The 25,686-nt window shown below is 43.3% G+C and overlaps 1 protein-coding gene across 1 annotated transcript in view; it reads left to right on the top strand.

The window, feature by feature from the left end:
* Positions 1–25,686, top strand: part of RP1 (RP1 axonemal microtubule associated) — a 1,491,030-nt gene that overhangs the window by 865,764 nt on the left and 599,580 nt on the right. The window lies entirely within an intron of this gene.

The raw sequence follows: 25,686 nt of genomic DNA, 5'->3' as shown, positions 1-25,686 counted from the left end.
GGGGCCCTTTATGTCTCAGTGGCTATTGTCTACCCTCTGGTCTCTCATGGCCACCGTCAAGGCGCTAGTGTTACAGCAGCATGAAAAAACACTGTACACAGCTGTCAATCACAAAGTAACATTCATCACATGCCGTTAATTTTTATTCACTTTAATTTTTCATTTGAGTTCGTTTTAATTTTGTTTAGAACGTTTTGAGTGCCTGCTCGCCCTCGGCGAAGGAGTTAAATGCCGTTTTACAGTACTATCCAAATAAACACTAAACCTGGTGAAATATATTATTGAAGGTAAAGCGAATCTGAGAAATAGAGTTATGTAAGGGAAAGAAGAGCTTGAGAGTAGAGAGGAATCTTAGAGAAGGGCACAAGCTTTGCACACCAGGGGCCATATTGTGGAAGTGTCCCCGGGGGAAGCAGCGGGCATTTTCTTTGTATTTGTGTATCTCAGCGAGCTGTACCACTGGTTTCTGACTGCAGCAGCATGTTGAGATGTATCGTTAGCACATAGGTTGCGTTGCAAAATTGCAGACCATTTGCAAAAAGTTGGTGCTCAATTTGCATCCACTGTTCAGCCCCTGTCTGTACATACATCTGGCCTTATTTACTTTGGGGAAATTTGTTACATGTTGTCTAAGGACATATGATGGTAGATACATCTTTGTAGAATCATCCTGTCAGACGTGCGTGCATCGTTGATGGGCGTGCATACTGTGTGCCCAGAACTGTATAGACTTTTACCAAACTATCTGGGCTTGATAAATAAAATGATTATTGCCTCCAAAGTTCTTTCATCAAGCAGGTTAATAAACTCGAACCAAGTTTACACTCTCATTAGGCCCAAAATCATGATTATTACAGCAGGTGCAAGCTGAACCCTGCAAGTGTTTACACACGCAGATTTTGCCACGAAAGATGTTTGCATTTCTACTGACAAAAAATGCAAATGTTAGATTTGTGCACCTTGAAATATTAGAACTACACAATTAGCATTTTATTTGCAATTCTGAATTACGAAGCACAGAATATTGAGGTCATTCTGCAACCACTAGTTACTGAACCTCATAGAATCGCAAATTGGGGGTGCAGAATCGCAGCACACAATTAGCAACCGAGCTGGAATGCCCCCAGCGTGTCACTGTAGTGCGCATACTGTTGAATCTGTATTCAGAGATTCCAAATCCTTGATAATGATTTGCATATTTTCCCAAGCTCAATTACTCTTCCAACTGGGTAATATCTAGGAGTTTGGCAGATTCCCTTTAGTCAGAAGTGAAAGGTTTGAGTTAAGAACGTGGGAGTTCTCAGGCGAAGAATGGGGCGTTATTTGCAAGGTGACTCGCAGCTAAAACAATTTGATCTCCGGGAGTAGTGTATTTCTCAGTCATATATACTCCTTCCGGTCCATTTGGCAGTGAACCTTGAGAGGTAATATATATCTCTATAGAAACATGCATATATACCTGCGATTTGCAAAGATATTCATTCATATGTTTGAGAAGATTTTTTGAATTTCTTAAGAGTCAGATATCTACACAGTTTGCAAAACCACGTACACGACGAGCCGATTTCCGACCTCTGCAGGACGTTGTTGACTTGTCCCTGGAGATACAGGTGCTCATTCAGAGTACACCGGTAAATCTGAAGGCACAATTAACTCGAGTTTCCATCCCTATCAGGATTACAAGTTGTGTTTCACACAGATACTTTCACTGTTTGATGCACCCTAAATCTCTGAAATACCAGGGCAATACTAGGGGAATCGTTCTACAAACACTGACACACACAGGGCCGGCTTTAGGGCAGTGTGGCTGGTGTGGCCACACTGGGCGCTGACCTGTGGAGGGGGCGCCAAACTCAGGGGGCTCTGTGTTTAGCAATAACTTAGGATAGGAGAGATGAGGGGCACTTATGCCCGGTGGTAGTGAGAGAATCTGAGGAGGTGGTCATGGGATTTGGGGGAACCAAAAAATGATTCTCGCCCCCGGGCGCCACCAGCGCTAAAGCCGGCCTTGCACGCACATATGTCATCTCCCAAAATCCCATAGTAGTCAGTAACCCCCTCCACTCCGCCAAGATTTCTTGATGTCCCTGACATTGACGTCTCTGTGGTGGGGTTTGGAGGCAGGAGCATATCAGACCTAGTTCCACCTGACCGTGAATCACACGGAGATATAGCTCATCTCAGCTGAACCGTAGTACTCCTATGGCTGCATAAAGAAGATGTCCACTAAATTTGACAGGCCTTAGCATTCTGTCAGACAATTGTCAGATCACACCATTAGTTAAACAAGCAAGAGCTAAATCAGCTTCACGATTTGATTCCCCCCGCCCTCCAAACTGTAGCTTCAAATGTACTGTGCAGCCTGACTGCATCAGTTTCCTGCATTTAATATATTGTTAAAACTTCCTATTTGCAATCACCTTATCTAACTAAATAGCCATGCTTCTGCAATAGACCAAAATCCACTAACTTTCCTTCAAATCCAGCTGTGTTTGTTGAATACGGGTGTGTGTTTATAACAAGAGGATATTTGAATCTGTCTCCTAGCAGCACAAGTGAGAGGTTTTAGTGGTGCCCTACAGAAACTCTATTAGCTCTGATTAAAGCTCGTGATATAGTGCCATTAAGGCAACTACATCCATGTTGATGCATTTCATCACTTTTCTAGTATAACTATAGCAGGGACGGTGCAGGCTTCTGTGCATTGAGGGACATATCATGTAGTGTATTGCGCTTGGCCTATTAATGCAGCTTTTTCTCCCCCTCCATTAACCATTACTGGCTCTGGAGCCACGATGGGAGATGCCCGGCGATTCCCCAAAAGCTGTCCATATACCTCTGAATAGATCTTGTCAGGTGGCTCACCGAACCCCCCCTGGTGTGCTCTTGCTCCCTGCAAACCCTGAGTTGGAGGTAAGCTACATGCCTGCCCTCCAGTGCTTGCCTTCCTGGTTATTTGTTTTTTGCTTTTGCTTCATCATGGCCTGGCCTCACTAAAAGCACGATTCACTTGGCACTTCATCCCATTGGCCCATGTTCAGCATCAGTAAAAATTGTCTGTTAGCTGTGTCTTGTGTTTATTAGCTACAATTGTGTCCCTTAATTCCTTATTGGTTCTTTGTGTGTTTTAGGAGCGAAAGAACAAGAAGTCAAGGGGACCTGTGAGGGTAGCTTGAAATTAAGTGCGTGATCTAACAAGGTGGATTAAATAGGGCTGCCAATGTACAGGCTTCTATTAAAAGAAAAGACCAACACCACCTCAGGCAACACCTCCTCTTGTAACTTAGGTAAAAGGCTGTAAGACAATCCTCATGCTATATTTTCTACAGTACCACCACAAACAGTTCAGGAGATTCTTCTGAGATAGGTTGGGCAAAGGGGGAGGTTAGGGTAGAAAAAGATGCCAATAAAGTATTCGATAAAGAGCCAAGAAGCATTAGGAATAAAGTTAGTGCACCTAACGTTAGTCCTGCTGCTTTTGTTAAGAGACCAGATTGATGCTGAAGAAGTGAGTTATGCCCCGTTTATCAAAAAATGAATATAATGCTGAAATCCATTTGAGAGATCATGAAATAAGGGAGGAACAACAAGATAACGTCATAGGAAGGTGGTCTCTAAATGAACATTCAACAACAGCAAATGAAAGCACTTTAAGTAATACATGCAAAGTCAGATGCCAGAAAGGAGAAATCACCGAACCACAGGGGTTCTCACTAGTTCATAGCAATCTTTTGGCCATGATAGACACCAAACTAATTGTAGTCAAAAGATTAGAAGCTGAATTTAAGGAATTAAGTTATACAGCAGGGATTCCGAATTAGACAAACGCCACCCCCATGAGGCTGGGAATGAAGGCATGTACTTGACAAACAAGTTTTACTTAGTCCCAAACTCCATTCACTCAACTAGGAAGAATAGAAAAGAGTGCTTCTTTTTCTCATTTCACTATTAATGGAAAGCAAATCTCACCTTGGCAGCCAGTTTCTTGAACAGATAGAAACTTTAGTTTAAATTAAGCAGATAACTCTGGAATACCACATTCCTGATAAAACTAAACTTCTTTACCACCTCAGGTTGGTCACCTGATGGAGCTTTTTCACAAAAGTTCTCCAAACTTCAGGAGGTGCTTCCTGAAGGTCCCTTTGTAGGTTCAAAGTGTCCAAATCACCAATCCAAAGGTCTGGACATTCCTAGATGGTCTATGGGATATCTGGACCACAATTCCTACAATGGAACTGGCCACATCCTTAAATTTCTACTGGATGCACTCCAGGATGGAGGCTCTTGGTGGAGATGATGCAAGTGGGATCTGTCAACTTTCAGGGTGCCCATCCCTTGATCCTTCTTGATGCAAGGCACAGTCTCCAGGGCTGTAGTACCAGATTGTGCAGCAGGCACAGTCATTCAGAGTGCATGCCTTTGGGTGCAAATCCAGGTTCCAGCAGGGCAGTCCTTTTTTTCCTTGTAGTTTCAGGCAGCTGATCGGAGAGACTATGCAGCTCTCAGATATTTATTCAGTGTTCTATGGTGACAAGCAGGGGTGCACCTCTGTGCAATGAGATGCTGGGTGCCACCCAAAAGCATGACAACTTCCTCCAAAGCACTGCACTTCCAAAATCCAGTATGGATGAATTCTCACTAGAGAAGTGAGAGTGTTGTAAATGAGGAATGTCCTCACAGGTGGATGTTACAGGTACCAGCTTTATTCGCAGCACAGAACAGGTAAGCCCATCTCTCCTCTGGCCAGAGCTCCAACTGCCAACAGGGCGAAGGAGAACGCCAGAACAGAGAACATTGACAGGAATCTAGAGTGCCAGCTCAGAAGGAGAGCTAAGCACTGTACAACATATCTTCCCCTCTTAACCAGAAAAGAAAGCAATAATGTATAAGAGACATAACAGAAATCAATGTACATAATCATTCAGATATGTGGGTGGACGACGAGAGCGAGGACACCTCAACTTAGCTTCTGATGAGGAAGGAGAAGAAGTAGTGGGAACAGATGTAATAGAGGCAGATTCAACCAAGGAATTATCATGTGTACACAAAGAAGTGGAAGCATCTCCACTACCCACCTCCCCCCGTACAGTTGGTTGAGAAGTGGAAGAGGAGTTACCATCAGGGGTTAACAAGTACCCATTGCATCCCCTTGAACCATTAGCCATTAAATCATTAGAATTAAAATCCTTCTTCTTTTGATATAGTGCTACTCTTCTATAGTTCCAACTTTCCCCGTTGGCCAAAACAACAAAATGCGGAAAAACTCTTTTGACCCTGTAGGGACCTCTAAACTTGCTAAGACCCTTAGAACACCTGCCTGACTTCACTTTGACCAGATCGCCTACAGATATGGGTAAAGAAATATTACTTTGGGATAAGGACACCTCACTAACAGGACACCTCAACCATGCAGGAGTCAGCCTTGTCACAGGAGCTCGCCCTCGCATTAACTCAAAAGGGGATTTTTCACCATTCTTATGAGGTGTTGATCGGTAGGCCCAAACAAGTTCTTGCACTCGCTCATGGGAAAAACAACCACTCTCAACAAACATTTGAATCACTCCCTTCACGAGACGGTTTACCCTCTCGCAAAGGCCATTACCTTGGGGATTGTATAAACTCGTCTTCTGATGCCTGATGCCACACTCACGCACAAACTGAGCCATTTTTGAAGATGTCAGTTGAGTGCCATTATCTGAGATAACTGAGAAACTGCATCTTAAAACACAATCTACTGCATCACCATCAACAGAGGGCCACCAAAAGTTTTCCTTAACGCGACGTTGTGTGAGGCTTTGGCCCAAATGACCCTCATGGGCCAAATCCAGAATCCTACACCTTAATGAACTTGGAGGAACATACCCTCATCAAAACATCCTTCCCTTCTAAGGAAAGTTCATCTAAAACTTTTAAAAACGGTCTGACCTGAGGTTCAACTGTGCTCTCTCTTCTTGCTCCCTTGGAGACAAGATTTATGACTGCCTTTAAAATTTGATCCTCCTCCATACCTTTCGACCACTCCTCACGAGAAAAGGAACCACCTCCCACAAACGTAACATCTTCTGCTATAGCAACCGCTACATCATCTACAACACCCTCTTTAGAATCCTCCCCACTAGAGGATCGCACAGGAAGACGTGACAGGCAATCCGCCTGGATGTTTTTCCAGCCATGAACGAATTCAATTTCACACTGGTAATCCTGTAGGCGAGAGGCTAATCTCGCCAACCTCGGAGACCCTTTTCCAGCACCTCCCGGAGCCAACACATTTAAGAGAGGTTTATGATCAGTGCGAAGGATAAATTTGTAACCCCACAAATAGGTCCTAAAATAACTCGTACCCCAAGCAGCAGCAAGAGCTTCACGCTCTATAACCGAGTAATTTGATTCCGAAACAGACAAAGGCCTAGACGCAAACGCTATGGTCTTCTCTACCCCTCCATGTTTCTGCAGGAGAACTGCACCAAGACCTACAATACTAGCATCTACCATCAAAATGGAGGACCGAGCAGTATCAAAAGGAGTAAGGACATTGGCAGATTTAAGCTCCTTTTTGATCATATTGAAACAGGACTCGTGCTCAACAGTCCAATTGAACTTAACACCCTTCTTTAATAAGTACCTCAAAGGAGCAGTCTTTGAAGAGAAATCCCTCACAAATTTCGAGTAGAACTCGATCAGACCCATGAAGGATCGAAGTTGATCTTTATCAATTGGGAAAGGGGCTAGTTCAATGGCCTCTAACAAATTCTTCTTAGGTTTTATTCCTTTCTCAGACAGACAAAAACCCAAGTACTCTATTTCTTTCAAAAGAAATGCACACTTCTCCCTTTTTAATGTTAGCCCAGCATCATCTACCCTTCGTAACACCTTCTGCAAAATCTCATTGTGTTCCTCTAGGGAATCCCCATAGATCAGGATATCGTCCTGAAAGTAAAGTACTTTATTTAACCCTTTAAAAACCTCAGAAATAAGTCTCTGGAATACACTAGCGGTAGAGACAAGTCCGAAGGGTAATCTCGTGAATTGGAATGTCCCTTCGCTAGTGATGAATGCAGTAAGATGTTTGGAACTGTCATCTAAACAAATTTGATGGTAAGCATGCTTTAGATCCAGTTTACTAAAGAACTTGGCTCCTTTGAGTGTCGAAACCAACTCATTAATGTTTGGCAGAGGGAATATATCTGCAACCACACATTTATTTAGTGAACGCAGGTCCACACAGAACCTAATTTTATTGTCTGGCTTCTGGGAAATTACCACAGGCGAAACCCACGGAGACGCCTCAATTGGCTCGATAATTCCACCTTGAAGCATTTCTTCTAAAGTGGACTTAACTTCCTTACGTAAAGCAAAAGGAACTCTCCTCATCTTATGTTGGACAGGACAACTACCCTCTTTGAGGATTATGCGATGAGAATAACCTATTAGTTCCCCCAATTGGTCCCTGAAAACATTTTTAAATTCATCCAGTATCTCATCAATAGATGATTTCTCAACTATTGACACAGGATCATCAGACCTGGGATCCACCACAATGTGCAAATCGTATTGATGGTGACGGCCTAATATAGCTGGTCCTTCAGTTGAAATGTAAACTTTTCCAGGCGCTGATCTATTCCTGAATTCAATCTTTGATTCAAAGTAGCCTAATAGTTCAATTTTCTCGCCTTGATATCCAGACGGAAAGATATCACACTCTTTCAAAACTCTGTCACCCCACACACTGTTCATCAGGGATAGCGGGATAATGGTCCACTTTGAACCTGTGTCAACCATGAGAGTTACCACTTTCTCATCAATTCTAAACTCAGCTTTAAAAGGATTTCCTCTTTGATCCTTGCAGGAACATACAGTGTCAGACAGAACCAATATTTTGTTTATTTCACGTTTCACATCACCACACTCATTGACTACAGTCACCCTTGAACTGTTTCTGTTTTTACACATCTTTGCAAAGTGCCCTGTCTTCCCACAACGTAGACATTCCTTGTTATTTGCAAAGCAAAACTTGGCATCTGAAGTATGCGAAAAACTCCCACATCTCGAACACATTTTCTGGCTATTCTTATTACCTGATACTGGTTGTAAATTCTTTTTCTGAAGAATATAGCCCTTTTTTCTAACAATAGCAATTGCCATAGCTTCATCATCACTATTGTCACTCAACACACCCTTATTGGAAACTTCTGCAACTTTAGTTTCCAAACCACTCTTCTGCAACTCTCTCATACATTTCTCACTCTCTTCTACTACTTTAGCTAACTCTATTGCAACTTTCAACGTTGGATTCTTCGCTGCCCATAATCGTTCCAGGACCTTCCTGTTATTGGCTTGAACAATCAGTTGGTCTCTAATCAGTTCATCCGCCATTTGACCAAAGTTGCATTTCACTGATAGTTCACGTAGTCGCGCAACAAACTCGTCAATGCTCTCCTCCGCCAACTGTTTGTTTTTGTAGAATTTATATCTCTGTAGGACAAGGTTTTCCTCTTTACCGAATCTGGTTTCAAGTCTTACCACTGCTTCTTTAAATTCGTCTAAATCCGCCTGTGACCCAGAAGGTAATACTTGTGGTAAGTATTTGAATAAACGCTGTCCCTCTTTGCCTAATGTTGTCATCAGGAGGGCTTTCTTGCGTTTAGGAGAGAAGTCTTCTCCGTCTAAAGCCTGGATATAGTTGTTAAACATTATTATCCAGTCCTCCCACATTATAGGTGGATTCCCCGGCTCACACAAGAATTGTGGTGGTAGTGCAACATTAATCGCTTGAGCCATGAGATAAGATTGGATAAATTATCACCGTGCAATGACACCTCCGTTTCAATAAGCAGTTGCCACACAATAAAGTAAAGTACAGGTTGATGCTGAAGGATTAAGGAAAATAGTCCGCTTATATTTTGTCTCCGTGTGACATAAGTGCTTACCCCAATTTAGTATATTGAAGGTCCGCTACTCGACGCTGCTTCTGAGTGCGCAGAGAAGATCCCGGTGAGATGCGTCGCCTAGCAACCACCGACAGACAGTGAAATTTTATTTCAAAATGGCCGACTGCGTCGTGCGTAGCGTCAGTCACGTCTCTGACGTCAAATGCGCATGAGAGTGAATGCGCTTCAGCAATGCGGTTCGGCAGCGTCGGAGATGCGTGACTCACCAGGCTACGTCAGCACGCTGTCAGAGAAGAGTCGTTGAAGGAGGTGACGTCACACACTTCGACGAAGAAGACACAACAGGAAAAATCCTCCGGATATTTTTCCAAGTCACGACTGATTCCACCGTGATTAACACCACCGCAACGAATTTCTTTCTATCGTCGCACACCACGCAGGGTTCGAGAGAAGTTGGCGTTACTGTTCCGTAATTCCTTTTTCAGCTGCAAATCTTCAGGAGGAAGCTGTGGCCAGACACATCGACAGTCCAAGTCGCCAAATGTTGTAAATGAGGAATGTCCTCACAGGTGGATGTTACAGGTACCAGCTTTATTCGCAGCACAGAACAGGTAAGCCCATCTCTCCTCTGGCCAGAGCTCCAACTGCCAACAGGGCGAAGGAGAACGCCAGAACAGAGAACATTGACAGGAATCTAGAGTGCCAGCTCAGAAGGAGAGCTAAGCACTGTACAACAGAGAGCTAGCTAAACTAACCCACAGTGCGGCTCATTTTCATTAGCTCTCCTCCCCCTGACCTCTGTAAACTCCTGTCCTTAACCTGCCATCTGGCTGGGGCACAGGATGTGGGGGTAGGTATGCCTGGCTTTCCTTACTGATCTTCTCTCTCTTTGAGCTCATTTTGATTTACCCATCCCCCTCAACAAGACCCATACTCCTCAGCTTCGGAACTCTCACCATCAGACAACCTCTGCTACGGCCAGGCTACTTATCACCTAATCAAAGCAGCCTGGCTAAACCCGGTAAGGCTGGCCAGTCAACAGAGACAACAAGAAAGCTGGATTTTGGCTTGGAAAATAAAAAGTTCTACAACTTCTCTTCTGTACTAGTTATGATAACTTCAACAGTGGCAATGTGGTGTATTTATCAACACCAATCTTTCAAGACCTTGAATGAAATTTACTCCTTTCCTAGCAATTTTTATAACTAAATAAAATGTTGCAATTTTAGCTTATGGAGCTAAGTATCTACAATGGGTGGAAATTAAATGTCCATTTTTCCCTCACCAGGGCATATAAAACACCCTTTATAGTTGAATGGCCCCCACCCCTGAGATATATGGGGGAGATTCTGGGGTACCTGATATGTATAAATACGGTAGATTATGACTTTTAAAGTGCCCATACCACCAAAGTTGAGTTTGCAGACAAGTTTACTTTTAAAGACAGTCTGCAAGACCAGGCAGACTTTAAAATGACAACAGGCACTCAGCAGTGCACACATGCAAATGTAGGAAATATGTTGGCCTTTAAACTTCCATTCCATATTATCTACTGGGAACTTATTGGGTCTATCACTGACAGTTCTAAGTGTACCCCAATTAGATGTACCTCTTTATGCACAGCAATCGTCCTGGGCCTGCTTAGCAGAGGCCAGGGTACAGTCAGCATCAGTTAACACCAGTATCATTCAGTAAAACAAAGGGGGTAAACAGGGCAAAAGGATGGCTTTCGAACAACAACCAATTTCTCCCTAAAATTAAGCTACTGTTGTGGTATCTCCTTGTTAACTATAACTACTCCGACATCTCTTAAAGAAATTATTTCCATTCACCACTCCACTTGCATTGGCAGGGTATTTCTTTTTCACCTGAACTATCAAGTAAGATGCAAAGTGAGTTTCCACATTCTTTCTATTGCTTAATATCTCTTCAATAAGATGTGTTCTTTCCCTTCACCTTATTCCCATTTTGAGTCTTTTTGCAGTATTTATACTGTTTAACTGAATCTATGTTAAATTGTGTCATGTGTTTTCTCTTTTCTGTGCGCAAAAGGTCGTCAAGACAAAATTGGCAATAAACTAACAAACTAAATTTAACTAAGCAATGCTTCTGAAAAATGCCAGTACAGTCTCCTTAAATGAAGAGCAGTCATATTACTGGTTCAATTAAAATATGGGTGGATTAAATAAGACCCCTCTCTCCCCTTTAAGTGGGTGAATGGGCAAAAGGTGATACCCATTTTGCAGCCTGCTCATTTATGTGAGTGATTTTTATACTTTGCTATACAGATTTAAATAGCACACTTTCTCCTCTAGAAGTAATAGGATCCTTTAAACAATGTATCTGGAATTTCAAAATGAAATTTTATTTAAACAACATGAAAAGGTTAGAGCAATAAAGAATAGCAGGTGCATAGGAAAAATCTGTAGAGTGTATGCAGTGACTTTATTTGAGAGAAAAGGGAATTGGTTTGTTGTCAAACCAATCTATCTACACTGAGAGGCTCCTGGTAGGTGATGAGGTGTGGTAGGACAATATCTGTGTCAAAGGTGGAACCCAGGTCACAAGTGGGCGATGCAATGATTGAATAAAATCTCACTTGAGAAGTGGAGCAGAATATATTTGAAACATGCCCTAGTAGAAGGGTATATACACTTTCATAGGTGGGTGGGTGTTCAAAATAACAAGAATTGATATGAAAGCATACTTTAACTGCTGAGATCACTAGGGTTGCTGGTGGTGATTTGAATGAGACTCATTTTGGGCAGATGTGACAGAGCTTACACATGCTTCTTTACATATAAAGGGAATTTCACTGGCTTTCTTGTTGGAGCAGGCTATTGAGTGTACCACGTACAGTTTGATTACAGTTATTTAAAGCAGTCTACTAATGCTGGAGTTATTAAGGTCTCGTTGAGAACTAGGAAATCAGATTTGTTGTTGATAATTAGGTCAATGAATCCATCTAGTGGTGTGACCTTCAATTTTTGCATCTCTCATCCTCACTTAGCTAGACTGCGTGCAGTAGTGGCAGCAAGTTAAGGATGTGGAAGGAGCAGTCACCCAGTCGACCTATTGCTTCTGGGAGGATAGATGAAGGCTTCAGTTCCATGGATTGTTGCTATGAAAGTAGTGAACAAAACACTAACTGGTTGACGTAGGAGCTATTCCAAGTCTGTGGGCACCAAGTAGGATAATATAGAGAGGCTGCCTTCACTGCACAGCAGGACTGGATGCAAGCCAACTGCCTCAAGCTCAACTCAACTCCCACAAGATGGAAGTGCTGGTCTTTGACAACAAGACCTTCCTATGGGACTCCACCTGGTGGCCATCAGAGATAGGACCAACACCCCGCTCCCACAGACCATGCAATAAATCTAGGATTTACACTAGATGACTAGCTCAACAAGATGGCAAAGGTCAGCACAGTGAGTACCTCCTGCTTCCACATCCTATGTATTCTGCGAAAGATCTTCTAATGCCTACAACAGAACACCAGATGGACCATCACGCAAGCACTCATCACCAGCATGCTAGACTACAGCAACATTCTCTGTGCCAGAATTTCCAAACTCCTACACAGACTCCAGACCATGCTTATGGCACCACAAGACTCTTACTCCTCCTCCACGCCCCAACCACATCACGCTGCACCTCAGGAAGCATCACTGGCTCCTCATTCACAAGTGCAGTCAATTCAAAATTATCACACACACACCTGGAGAGCACACTATACAACAGAGGATCACCATACCTGCCAGCCACATAGACTTTTACCAGCCGACCAGGCACCTATTCTCTGCCTCACTCACATCCACAAAAGCAAGGCAGGAGGTCGCTCTTTCTTCTACATGGCATCCAAAACATGGAACAACCTCCCTCAACACATTAGAGCCTCCTCCTCACTTCTTGAGTTCCACAACAAGCCGAAGTCTTGGCTCTTGAAATAAACATCAAGGGGACCACACGACATCACACCTGCCCAAGCACCTGGTTAGGCTCATTGGTGATTGGCGCTCCATACAAATCAACCAAACATAATCTAGGCAATGCTTATCTGAAATCTGCAAACCAGGATGTCTTGAAGAAAGTGTATTTTCACAATCAAACAACTGAAGACAATATTAGACACCTATGAGGTGTGGAATATTTTTATAGGGGTGGGCAGAATCCGCCGAATTTGATTCTGCAGAATTCTGAGGAAATACATTAAAATTTCGCGAGATTCCAAAGGATTCCATGACGGGGCGGATTGGCCATTTGACAGTATTTTCTTTGCTCAAAATGCACCCTCGCATCCAAAAATGGATGGGAAGATGCATTTTGTGCAAAGAAATAGTGCTGACAAATACCAAATGTACTATAGTGCGTACCCCTCGGTGTCCTTAAATACTCTGCAGTAATCATTGATGAGTATGTAAGGGTGCAGAGGGGTTTGCACTGTAAGTGAATTTGGTATTTGGTACTGCTGTGCATATCCCTTGGCACCCTTACATACTCTGCAATAATCACTGTAGTGCATAGTGCCCCTTGGAACCCTTACATACTCAGAGTATATAAGCCTTATATAATCTCAGTGCAGTCAGTGGTTCTAAAACAAGGCTAGACAAGAGAGCTCTCCCTCTAAATTTAAAAATCACTGCAGATTATAGTTTAATCTGCAGTGGTTTTTAAACATATAGGGACTGCTTCCTCTTCCAGTCCGTTTTAAAAACCAAACCCTGCAGATTGTGATAGGATTTATTAGTAATTACTAAATTCCTCTAATTCCACAGGCGGAATCAAAAATTCCACCCACCCCAAATCTTTTATCCCTCCAAAATTTGGGACACAGTGTGCACACCAATGCACACTCAGAAAACTGTAACAGTTATGATACAGGAAATAATACATTTCTTTGTGCCAGAAATATATCTCCAGTTGTGCCTCACCAAAATAGGGTGAGTTAATTCTGACATGTTTTAATTTTGCAGAGCACTGTATCTGTAAAAAGATTCACCTGGCTCTAATTGTCTTGCATCCCCAACATTGGGGGCCGGTAACAAATAAATTATTTGCAAGCAAAGAATTTTGGGAATACAGATATTCTCCTCAGGTTCTGTTTCCACAGTCATTGCTATTCTCACCCCTTTTTATGTTCCCTTCTTTCTCATTATGAAGGTAGTTAGATCCCACACAAAAAATTCAGGATGTTAGAAATTATGCATTTTTATTACAATCTGAGAGCACACCGGTATGTTAAACCTGTGCCATTTCCTCTAATCTGATACATCTTGCGTCCTCTGTTGATAAAGCACCTCTTCAGCTACCAGCTTTCAAATTCTCATAGTAGCACAAATTGGAATTTCTGGCTCATTTTGTTTAATGCATAAAATAAATCATTTACATCTTTTATAAGCATAGTTACAGGGTACATTAAAAAAATAGGAATTGAATACCTTCTGCTTTATAAAAATGGAAGTGATTAGGTTCAGAAGAAATGCTGCAACTATTCCCCCAGTTTCACTTGCACAACCTTTGACAAAACACCCTTTTAACCTAATATGTTTGCGGGTTACTCTTTCAACCAACAGTTATATGAATTACTTGACATCTGAAAATATACATCTGGGAAACCACATTTGGGCAGAAGGGGTGTCTGAAGTCAGACTCTAAATACCATACTGTTCTCTGTAAAGCACTTCATAAATGAGAATATACACAGTGAAGAGCTCTGTCTCCGCTGCTCCTAGGAGCAAGACTGTATTTAGTTAAATGTTTAACGTATATATTGTCCAATATTTTTTGTTACGACCGAGGAATAATTTATCTGGCAGCGTACTTTATAAACAAACAAGCATGGCTTTAATGTCCTTACACATGATCAGTTGCTCACAGACTGTTTGTGCCTTGTCTCTACAGCCTCTCTTTTGTGCCTCCTATGCCTATGCCATTTGCATTGACCAACCTTGTCAATGCTTCAGTTTCTTTATTCACCAAACTTATAAGTTTGGTGCCATGCAGCGCCAAAAGCTTGGGGAGTCGAACTTGGGCACTGATGTGGGAGGCATAGAAATAGGCAGGATGCACAGGGATACCCCACAGTCTGTGCGCACTATTGCATTGTTGCTGTGTTTGTCTCTATAAGCACATTCATTTCAGATCAGTTGCCTTTGCCAATGGATGTTAGCCTTACTATAATGTTACAAGTTGTCATTATGCTACCGCTCTCGTCATGAATCCCAGCGAAGTAACATGATCCTGCCTCTTTTCTAGAAAAGCATTACTTTGCTCACATTTGTAATTAGGTTAAGTCATAAGACTTGCCCTGTATATTAGTAAGCATGCACAGTAGCGTAAATAGCACGTCTGTGCACATGTGCAGACAAATAAACATGCTTGCAGATATCATGCGCCCACACACCAACACACGTACACACCAACTCTCAGTCAGTCATACATACCAGCTTACAGGAACCCATGTACACAGCCCATCCGACAAATACTTATTATAGTTCTTTTCACCCACTCCTCATCCATTGTGTGCAATCTTTAATTCTATATGATATTACTCTGGAGTGTAGTTATCTGAAGGTAACAGCACCTATATTAAAAGCCCATCAATTGGATTGTCTCAAATTTGCACTTGTAAGATTTTTACGAGCTCAAGTGGCTCTGTGAATCGGCCCCAGTGTTTCTAGTCCTGGCCTTCCATCTATAAATCTTTATCCTTAAGTGAATTGTTTGATTGAAACAAGCAACACCTATAACTCCCAGACTGTATTGATCTGTTAAATGAAAGCAGACGACTAAATGGATGATGTCTGGTGCACGCAGAGCAAGCTGGTAACCATACCACATGCAGAAATATGTCAGTTCACCTGATACCTTTTTTTTTTACACGAAACATTTATTTGGTGTTTTGACCCAGGTATGAATTAAAACAAACCTTGACATTAGGCACACTTTCCGTTGAGTTATTTCACTTGTTGTGTGATGAGGGATGTAGCGCACAGATACCCGCTTTGAAAAGAAGCATGCTTGCTCTCAGCTGGCATTGATATCGACCATAGAGCTCTCATAGCAAATGCCGTCCTGAAAGTGCTCTCTAAATGGACCAATGTTTGTTTCTACCAGAGCTAGTGCATCGTCATTTACAATATGCAGTCCCCGGGGGTGTTCCCGAATAGGTAACCCAGCAGAGTAGAAGCCTTGACTAGAGTGTGACTACAGACTTCACTCTCCACTGGAGGAACTATGAAGCAAAAGCTGAAATTCATTAATAACTCAATAAATGATCGCGAGGCAGGTGGTATAGGTATATACACCCTTTATTAGCATGCATTAAAATACCTGTCCAGTGTGTGACAATAGGAGGGGTACCAGGGAGTTGGCATCATAGTAGTGATGTCCCTATGTCCTGAAGAATAGCCAATTGGGGTATGGTTAGAAACATGTCGATCGTTTAGGAATTAGGAACATTACCCCCTTCTTTCTAAAAATCCCCCCAGCTTTTAACCATACCAACTAGGGGTCAGGATAAAAAAAAAACTACTAGCCAGGTAAAAGACTTTACTCCAGTTCATATCACAACCACTTCATTCCATCCTCCTAGATTATCTCTTTTTTGTCATTGCATAGTCACTCAAAGTGCTCCAGTGTAATCCGTAGGTTGCAGCATGCCCTGTTCGACAATGGAATGGGGTGGACCCAATGTTGAATCATGCTACCAATGGGTAACCCTGGTGAGTCAGGATTTTACAAAAAAACTTTGTTTTTTCTTAGGGAGGGTTAGACTCCTTAGAATAGCTGAGGGCCTGTTTTATGGTATAAACATCACCATTTACAACAGCAGGTGCTCTATTAGTGAGGCCAACCAGGTCACAAATAGTGGGTTCAAAGTGCAAACTGCACATCAGAGTTTTGCATCCTGCCAGTCATTTAGCGATGCGACAACTAGTGAAATAACTTGTTTAACGTACATTAATTAGGCAGGTCCCCTGGGGACAACTTCCCATTTGCCAATCAGATTCTACACACTGTAATATCTATATAATGATGATAACTATATATTGTTGGTCTTGGCCCTTTCTGCAGGGTCATCCCAAAACGTTTTGCCTTCTTCTTTCTAGTTTTTTGCTGAATTCGTTTTTGTGGAGCATATTACTGCTGCTACCCAGCGCTCTCTCCTTCAAACATGGTAACATTGGCACACTTAATGTACTTGTAAGTCCTTAATGGTCCTGCATGTACTCAGGGCCTGTAAATGAAATGCCATTTGTGGACCTGGAACATTCATTGTGCTACATATGGAAGTAGCCTTTCTCAGTCCTGCCATTGCAATCTGTAGTGCAGTTTTAAACTGCCATTACAACCTGGCAAAATGTAGCTTTTGCAAGGCCTAAATCTTTCTTTTTATTGTAGATAAGCCCCCACTTAAGTCAGCCGTAAAGGCTCATAGTGCAGGATGCATTGTATTTAAAAAGTAGGACAAATATGTTTAAGCTTTACATGTTCTAGCAGTGAAAAACTCGTAAAGCTTTTTCTTTTACTATTGTAAGTCCCATCTCTCCCATTGACTAACACTGGGTTACCTTATTACATGTTATTATTGATAGCTGACAATGGCTGTGAATGGCTCTGTTGTTGGAGGTTTGTTTGTTCCTTACAGTTAGTGACACAAAGAGAATTAAATCCGGATAGGTTGGGCCATCATGCGAGGACTGCTCCACTTACATTTCAAGGGGATTTGGCTCTTGCACTCATAAAGAAACCTGTCATTAGTCTTTTGTCGCCCCAGACTTCTTGGTGCCATGACAGGGAAAGGAAAAAACCTTCCAGAAACATATGTGGGGGTTGTATAGAGAACCCCCCAATGCAAAGGCTGGCACTAGGTAAAAATATTGGACCTCCAGAGTCACTTTTCGGTACACTACTGGACCTGTGGACATTACAGAAGAAGAATTGCCTTGCTCCTCAGAGAAAACTACACAGCTGGTCGATGCCTGCTTTGCTTCCCAGAGCATTGCCCTGCTGCTTGAGGACTGTCCTACTCTCTGAGAAGGAAGACTGGACTAGGTGGTGACTTAGGCTCCCATATCATGGAGGAAGAATGGGTGTCCCACTTTCAATCTATGTTCCAGGGCCCTATGGTTTACACAGGGCAGTCAGACAGGGACATCAACACCGTGGCAGTGGTCTTTGAGCAGAAAGAGGTTGAAGCGGGGATTTATTTATTTATTTTAAAGGTTTTATATAGCGTTACTGGACCCAAGAGTATCAGAGCGCTTTACAAGGTAGGTAAACATATCAAGACAAAATTAACATTGTGCAGTTTACTCACATAGGATAAGGCATTACAGTCAAATGAGAGATGGAGGAAAAGTAACAGAGAGATCATTAAGGGGACGAGGAACGTTGAAAATTGAGAGAAAGATGGGAGTGTAGAGAGGGAGAGAGAGAATATGAAGAGTGAGACAGGGGGTGGGTCGAGGAGAGAACAAAAAAAGAATGGACAGAGTCAGATTCAGTGACATTAGGCACCCCAATATTTGTTGGGAAGAAGTACTTTGAGGCTTTTTTTGAAGAGAGGGTAGGAGGGGTTGCAGCGAAGATCTTTGGGGATAGGGTTCCAAATCGTAGGAGCATTACCAGAGAATGCACGAGATTGGGTCTTTTTACATTTGAGTCTAGGAGGGATTAGTACAAGGGAGTTAGTACTCCTCAGGGACCTGGAGCACCCTGCTTTTTGTAGTTTGTCCGAAAGGTAAGAGGGGGTGTTTTGGTGAAGAGCTTTGTGAGTGATACATGCAATCTTGTAAGTGGATCTTCCTTCTATTGGGAGCCAATTGATATTTTTGAGGACAGGAGAGATGTGGTCAAATCGCTTACAGTCAGAGATAAGTCTGGCAGCTAGGTTGAGAACAGATTTAATCGGTGCAAGGTGGACTTTAGGGGTACCAGAAAGTATGGCGTTGCCATAGTCAATTCTGGAAAGGATAAGAGATTGGACAACGATTTTGAAGTCATCAGCTGGAATAAAAGGTTTAATTTTTTAGAGGTGGTGAAGGGTGAAGAGAGCACTTTTCGCTGCATTTTTAATGTGGGGGATGAGATTAAGGTGCTGATCGATGCTGATGCCTAGGGATTTGACAAAATTAGAGGTGGAGAGGGAGCAATTAAGTGATTTGATATCATTGATCCAGAGTTCGATAGGAAGGGAATTGTTTTTGGGAGAGAAAAGGATGATTTCAGTTTTTTTAGGATTCAGTTTGAGATGATTAAGATGGAACCAGGCTTGGATTTCATTCAGGGTATCATTGAGGTGAAGGATGTCATTGTGGGACTTGATCTTGTAGTATAGTTGGATATCGTCAGGATAGAGGTGGTAACTGATTTTAGCTTGTTTGAGAATGAGGGTGAGTGGTTCCATGAATAGATTGAATACGGTTGGGGATAGGATAGAACCTTGTGGGACACAAAGTGAGACAGGTTGAGGTTTGGAGAGGCAGTGACTGATCTTAATTTGTTGGGATCTATTTTAAAGAAACGAGGAGAACCACTTGAGTACAGTGCCCTCAAAACCAAAGCGATCTTGGAGCGTATTAAGAAGGGTAGGATGGTGGACAGTATCAAATGCAGCCGAGAGGTCAAGGAGGATTATTAGTGAGGATTCGCCTTTGTCTAGGGAGCGATGAATGTCATCTGTAATATTGAGCGTTAAGGTCATTAGGGTCAGCAGTGGTGTTTTTGAGAATGGGGGAGATTTGACCTAACTGAAGGGAGGCAGGAACACAACCAGTGGCAAAAGAGGAGTTGATGATATTGGTCCATATGGGGGCAATGATGTGTTTAAGTTCTTGAACCAAATGGGCGGGAAGAGGATCTTTGGTATGAGAGGATGGTATGAGTTTAGAGATGATGTTGATGACAGTGGTTTCTGATACTGAACAAAATTCACTCCAGGAAGCATTGTTTTTAGCATGGTGGTCCATAAGAGTGGAGTCAGGTTGGGGGAGAGCAGGGAGGGTTTGAGAGGGATCGCGACACGGGGAAAAAGAGGACAAAAGTGTAGTAGAAATGTTCGGGAGGGGGTGTTGGCTGAGGGGAGATTGGAGTGAGAGAGGGGGAAGAGAAGGATAGTTCGATCATATTGACTTTATTCGAAAAGAAGCTGGTGATTTCTTCGCATCTTTCGACAGTGGCTAATATTAGGAGGGCCAAAGGAAGTTTGTTTTTTAACAATGTTAAAGAGTTCTCTGGGACAGTTTCTAGCCTGGTCAAGTTGTGAACGGAGGAAGGAGGCTTTTTCATTGAAGAAGTGCTTTTTGTATTTGGCTCTGGCGTTTCTAAGGAGAACCAAATTATCAGAGGTGGGATGATTCCTCAAGGCACGTTCTGACTGCCTGAGGACCCGTCTTTCATTATTAAGGTCAGAATTGAACCAGGATTTGGGAGGGATGTTTTTTAGTTGTTTGAGTTTGGTTGGGGCAATTTGGTTGAGGGCTTCAAGGATAGAATTATTGTAATGTTCAGTAAGGTCATTGGTGCTGTGAGAGAGAGGGGGGAGAAGTAAGCGAGTTTTGATAGAGGATTCCAAATCGCTAGGTGGAATAAGGTGAAGATTACGAGTAAGTTTCATAGGTAAACTGTCGATAGGGGTGGGGTGAGTAGGGGAGCTATTCAAGGTGAATAGGATAAGTTGGTGATCCGACCAGTCTACGGGAAGGATCTTTGAGAGAGAGACCAGATCTTTGCTAGTCATAATAGCATCAAGGGCGGCACCTTTGTTGTGAGTCGGAGATTGGCAGAGTTGGGTCAGGTCAGCGATGTCCATGGTGTCTTTAAATAGGATGACAGCAGGGTCTTCGTTTTTATTCCAGTGAATGTTATAATCACCAAGAAGGAGATTCTTGGAGTGGGAGTGCGATGGTTGAATAATAAGATCAGACATCTCCTCAGTAAAGGAGATACAATTGCCAGGGGGATGGTAAATAGTATGTAAACAAATAGTGGGGGAGCCAGGAATAGAGAAATCAGCGCAAAGGTATTCAAAGGTGGAAGGGTCTTGGAGATGGACTAGCAAGAGATTAAGTTCATCTTTAAAGATTAGGGCAAGGCCATCTCCTATTTGATCGATTCTATCTTTCTTAATGATGGAATATCCTGTGGGAATGAGCAAGTCTAGGATAGGAGTGGAGTGGGTGTTGAGCCAAGTTTCAGTTAGGAATGCAATGTCGATGTTTTCACTGAGAATGGTTTCCGCAATCTCCATTGCGTGGCAGGAGGCGGATCGGCAGTTAATCAACATGCAACAGAGGGGTGTGGAGTCAGGGAATTGGGTGGGGGGACAAGGGAGGATAGGTCTTAGTTATTGAGGGGGTCTAGTTGATGCCGGATAAAGGGGGAATCTGCTCATTCCCAAGAGAACTGGGATAGTAGACTGAGGGTAAGGGGGATTAGTGGACGAGGATGGTGAGGGAGAGACAGGGGAGTTCGTAGTAAGGTTAACTCCCAAGGACATTGGGCAAGAAGCATGTTGTAGAGGGGAGGTCGTATTGGCAATGCAAGGTGGGAAGATTTTGGTAAGTTCAGCGGGTTTGGATGGGGTCATGTAGTTAAGAGGGAGGGGTGGGCTAGGTGGAGTGTTGGTGTTGGTAACAACGCTAGGCGGGCAGTTGTGGGAGAAGTGAGAGGAGTGTTGATGTGCGACGATATGATGTATTGTGATGGGACCGATGTGTGGGCGTGATCTGAAGAGTGGGCTTCTGCAAAGAGTGAGACATCAGTTCTGAAAGAGGAGAGTTCTAAAACAATTGATGAAAGGAGAAGTTCAACATTAAGGAGTGATTGTGTAAGAAATGAGGAGCGAAGTGGATCATTAGTTTTTAGGAAGTTTGAAGAGTTACAGCTAGATTCATCATTATCCCGTTTTGCGAGTCCTTAATAGTGATTCATAAGGAATCGCTATTAAGGACTTGCAAAACGGGATTCATGTAGGAATTGAAAAAAATTATGCGATTCCTACATCTTCCTTAAGGCCTATAGGAATGAATGGGGAGATATTCCTTATTCGCGATTAGCAATTTGCTAATCGCAAATAAGGATGCGATTTCAAGGGTGCCAGGGGTGTCCAAAGGACACCCTGTAGCACCCCTGAAAAGCAAATGTACACAGGTGTTGCGCACACACATGTCCAAAGGACATGTGTGTGTGTAACATGCAACTGAGAAAAAAGCCCTAAAGGGCTTTTTTCTATTTTTTCGCTATTTACCACAAAGTCAGACTTCGTGGTAAATAGTGGCCAGAAATTGCGAATTCGCAATTTGAAAATGCTAATGAATTGCATTCAAGGTATCTCAAATCGAGATTCCTTAAATGTAATGCCTCGCAAATATGCGATTTCGCAAATAGCTATTTTTGCAGTTGGGATGATGAATCCCAAATGCAAAAATTGCGCTCGCAAAGGGCCATATTCTGCGAATCTGGCCCTTTGCGAGCCGATTTTTCCTTCATGAATCTAGCTGTTAGAGGTTTCTAGGAGAGGGAGATTGTGGGGAGGAAGGGGGGGATAACCAGGGGGGGGGGAGGGGAATTACAATGTGGGGGAGGATTCTTATTGGGGAGAAGGGGGGCACAGGAGGTAGGGGTAGGTAAGGCATGGTTTTAGGCAGACATTTTGGTACATGAGGAGGAGAGACAGTAAGGATTGGCGTATCTGGTATATTGGGGGTTGCAAGAGAGAACAAGGGAGTGTGAGAAGGAGATATTGGAGGAAGACACATGGGGGCTGTTGAGGGGGTGTGGGGGTGGTTAAGCAAGGAGTGAGAGGATAAAGTGCATCAGAGGGTGCAGTGGTATGGGAGTTAGAAGGAGAGAGGTGAATAGAAGAAAGAGCCTTATTGGTATGAAGGGATATAAAGGGGTAAGTGGGAGAGGCTGGAGGAGTCGATGAGGAGTTGTATAAGGTGGAGGATGGGTGGGGATTGTTCAAGGGGAGATCACAAGGAGAGGAGCGTACAACAGAGCTTAAAGACTTCGGGGTTAAAGAGGACACAAGAGAAAGCGTGCGGGTAACAGAGGTATCAGACAGGTTAGAAGAATCCCGAGAGGGGAGTGGAGTAGTCCCTAATTGAGGGGGCCAGTGAACAGGGAGGCGTAAGGATGATAGTCGGGCAGAAGAAGAAGACGGGGTGAGGGGACAGGCGGAAAGAGGGTAGTGGGGAGGGTTAATGGGGTGGGAGAGCGTGGACGTAGGGGGGCTGGCAAGGATGGGAGAGGATGAAAAAGGGATGGGGTGGGAGTGAAAGGAGGGGGTGGAAGAATCATTGGTGGAGGTGGATGGGAGAGAGGCATGTACACTAGGAGATTGGGAGACAAGGGTGTCGTAACAGGTAATAATGTTAAGAGCAATGGTGGTTAGTAGCGATTGAGAATAGTCATCATGGTTGGGGAAGAGGAGGGGGAAACAGTGAGAGGAGATAATGGGGGAAGGGGGTGTGGGTAGTCAGTGCTGGTAATAGTGTTGTATATTATATTATATTTATATATTTTGCAAAACAAGGGAACCCAAGGTGCAATCGTTAGGGACCTATGGGTAGTACTTTTTTTACAGAGACAATGGTCCCTAAAACAACCAAGTAAATTCAATAAGCATAGACTAAATAGTTCTATGTTAATGTCCAGCCGGACAGTTTTATTCTATTGGATGAAAATTCGTATCAAAATTTAAAAAAAATATAAGTGGGACACCAGCCGGTGCCCGACTCAACACACTCCACCAAGGGGGGGGAAACATACAACATAAATTTTGTAGGCAAAACAAAAGGCAGTCTGATTAGCATAAATTATATACAGACCATTCATAAAATACACATATGCACACAAGAATATCAATAGAATAGTGACATTTGCGTATATTGTCGACGGCGTTTCAAACTTCAAATAGTTAAGAGTTCATCTTCAGGACTATTGATCCTTTGCCTATTCTCAATGGCAAGCCCGTCAAGCTGATAGAAAACCCACGAATAGTTTAGGGTAACTTGGATTATCGAATTTCGTGTTGCCTGTTGAAAAATATAAGCGGCAACAACACCGATTAGCACGGTCCTCGGTAGAAGTCCGTTAACATTAGAACATAATCCGGTAGCGATGCAGGAAACGTCCACAATTGGGATTCGGTTTCCAGAAGGGGTCGTTGCCCCGGGCTTCAAAAGTAGCGGGTCCTCGATGGGGATCAGTTCTGCATACAACTGAAAACGCGCTGGGGGATAATAGTAATAGTGTTGTAGGCAAGGGAGGTCAATTGCGGTTGGTAAAGGGCATCAGGGTTGGGTGGAAAAGTTGGTGACTCAGTGAGGGGCATGTAGGGTGTCGATGCTAGTAACGGAATTGAGGGCTCGAGTGGTCAATGGAGGTTGGGTATGGACATCAAAGTTGGGAGAGGAGGAAGGTAAATCAGGGAGAAGAGATAGGGGGATAGGAGACAAGAGGGGTGATGATGGAACTAGGAGTTGGGGTAAATCAGAGAGAAGAGATAGGGGGGCCGGAGACGAGAAGGGAGGTGATGGGACTAGGAGTTGAGGGGGTGTGAGGGGAGGGTTCAAGGACTGTGCGAGGGATTGGGATAGAGCGCTAAAGGGATGTTCAAAGATGTGGAGGTGATTTTCAGACGCTTGGATGAGAATGTTTCCAGATTTGAAGATGGAAATATCTATTTCACCCAGAAAGGAAAAACAGGGAGTGGTGGAGAGGCCCCTCTCTTATACCTATACCTATTACCCAGGTCCCAGCGACTTATTTTGGGTTGACCCTTGTGTCATAACGTGTAGGATGTATAAGTAACGCATTAAAGGAAGCTTACAGAATAAGAATATAAATATAAGCAGGTTAGAAGGAGTGAGGTTGGGGAGTCGCAAATAAAGTGCACTAAATTACGTTATACAGTTATGGTGAAGTAGTGTGGCTCACTGGTTAGAGGCGGCAGACCCGAGAGCAGAGGACGGCCCGGGACCAGGGTTCGATTCCCGGCGCGGCAGGTTTCTGGACCAGGGTCAGCGGACTCGATAATTCTCTCGCCTCGGTGCCCACTCTGATCAGCGTTCACACTCGGCAACTCTGGGCATTAGCTTGCCTCATCTTCACTAACGGCCCCACCAGACCGCCGGGGATGCCTGGTCTCACCCTGGAGATACCCATTAAGGGACCATCTCTCAGGGAAGCCAGGAAGGGTTTTGCAGCGGTCGAAGCGCCTTGGGACCCTACGGGTAAGTAGTGCGCTATATAAATGCCTATACAGTGTAGGCATAGGTCGATAGTCAGTAAAGAGGGGGTAGAGTTGGAAAGTAGCATAGAATAGAGCATCAGTAGGATGAGTAGCGTATTCAGGAAGAATGCATGCGCAGGATAAATGGGTGTGAACATAGATAAGAAAGATATAATATGAGATAAGGATAACAAGTAGATAGATGGAAATAATTTAAAAGTGAAAAGACAGCAGGCTGGAACTACCAGGGAAATTATAATCGGGGCTCCATTCAAAGATGGCCACCAATTTTGAGGAAGTGGAGCAAGTCCTTTTTCGATTTCGATTTCTCTACTAGGCAAGGGGGACAACAACACCAAAATAAAGGAAGGAGGGCAAAATGGAGGCTAAAAAGATTCTTAGTGAATAGGAACCACAAAATGGGCACCACAAGTTCGAGATCGCGTAAGGATTCAACATTGAGCAGAGGTAGAGCCATGAGGAGAAAAACATAAAGATAACCTCAGAGGGTGATACAAAAAGAGTTCAAAAACCACATACAACCATCAGGCATGG

This window comes from Lissotriton helveticus, chromosome 4_1 (genome assembly GCF_964261635.1).
Source record: "Lissotriton helveticus chromosome 4_1, aLisHel1.1, whole genome shotgun sequence".
NCBI classification, from domain to species: domain Eukaryota; kingdom Metazoa; phylum Chordata; class Amphibia; order Caudata; family Salamandridae; genus Lissotriton; species Lissotriton helveticus.
This window is presented reverse-complemented; position numbering and strand designations above follow the sequence as displayed.